Source organism: Tupaia chinensis, unplaced genomic scaffold, assembly GCF_000334495.1.
Source record: "Tupaia chinensis unplaced genomic scaffold, TupChi_1.0 Scaffold148779_1, whole genome shotgun sequence".
Classification (NCBI taxonomy): domain Eukaryota; kingdom Metazoa; phylum Chordata; class Mammalia; order Scandentia; family Tupaiidae; genus Tupaia; species Tupaia belangeri.
The window spans coordinates 65-1,541 of NW_006208626.1; the positions used below are offsets into that span (position 1 = coordinate 65).

Here is a 1,477-nt window from a genome sequence, read left to right on the forward strand (position 1 = left end):
AATATTCTCTGGAAACTGTAAAGGTACCCTACCTTTTTCTTTTTTTCTTTTTCCTTTTTTTCTTTGGCTTTCTTCTTAGTCCCCGATACTTCAAATGTGCTCTTCTCTGACTGTAAAACAAAAATCTGCTATTTGCAGTCAAGTTGCCAGCATTCAGTCCTCAATCTCAGACACCACATCACCTTCTGGGTGAAAAATAGTTGTATGATCGTTTCATCAGCAGCCTTACTGTTGAGAATCTGCTTGTAGATATCAGTACAATTTGGTGTCTTGGGTCATGAATTTACAGGTCTCCCCCACTCCCTTCCAGGAAAGCATCTAGAGTCTTTGGAGATAAAGAATCGTACTTTGGTCACAGAGTTCATCTTGTTGGGCAGCCCGCACACAGAGGGGCAGGAGACTGTGCTCTTTGTTGTATTCCTGACCTTCTACCTCTGCACCCTGCTGGGAAACCTGCTCATCCTTGTAGCTGTGGTGTCCGATGCCCGCCTCCACACCCCAATGTATTTCTTTCTCTGAAATCTCTCTGTGTTGGACATTGGCTTCTCTTCTGTGAGCACCTGAAAGATGTTGGCCAACTTGCTGGTGAGAAGCCAAGTTATCTCCCTGGGAGGCTGCATGTCCCAGGTCTTCTTTTATCACTTCCTGGGCAGCACCCAAGTGTTTTCTCTACACGGTGATGGCCTATGACTGGTTTGCCACCATCTGCGATCCTCTGCGTTACACCATCATCATGAACCGCCAGGTGTGTGCCCTGCTGGCTGCTGGTACCTGGGTTACTGGTTCCTTTCATGCCACGATTCTCACAACTCTGACCTTCCAACTGCCCTACTGTGGTTCCAGTGAGGTGGACTACTTCTTCTGTGACATCTTCCCTGTAGTCAAGCTAGCATGTAGTAACACCCTTATCATTGAGACGGTGAGCTTCACCAACATTGGCCTCATGCCCATGACCTGCTTCCTGTTCATCCTTGCCTCTTACATCCGCATCATCATCACCATCTTAAAGATGCCCTCAGCTGAAGGGAGGCGCAAGGCGGCCTCCACCTGTGTGTCTCACCTCTCTGTGGTCACACTGTTCTTTGGGCCCTGTGCCCTCATCTACACTCAGCCCTCTTTGAGTGAAGTGCTGGTCACCCCTGTTCAGATCTTTGGCAACCTAGTCACCCCCATGCTGAACCCTACCATCTACACCCTGAGAAACAAAGATGTGAAGAGAGCCCTGAAGAAGTTGGTTGGGGGGCAGGTTGTATCAGAAGGAGGTCACTAGTCCACCTGTGGGTGAAACTGATTTCTCCTCCTCATTTGTATGCCAAACTTTTTTTTTAAATCTATTTTTGCCAGCTGTAAAAGTCTTTCTGCCCATAGAATGTCTGGGAAGCAATTCTGTAGGTAGAAAGCTGTAACATTGTCCCCCTTTCACAAATTGGACATGAGTAAACTTTCTCTCTAAAGGTCCAGATAGTAAATCTTTTAG

General features: G+C 47.2%; 1 pseudogene; it reads left to right on the plus strand.

Moving 5' to 3' along the window:
- The first annotated feature begins 310 nt into the window (after window positions 1–310).
- On the plus strand, window positions 311–1,270 carry LOC102474273 (olfactory receptor 958-like; annotated as a pseudogene).
- The last annotated feature ends 207 nt before the right edge of the window (window positions 1,271–1,477 follow it).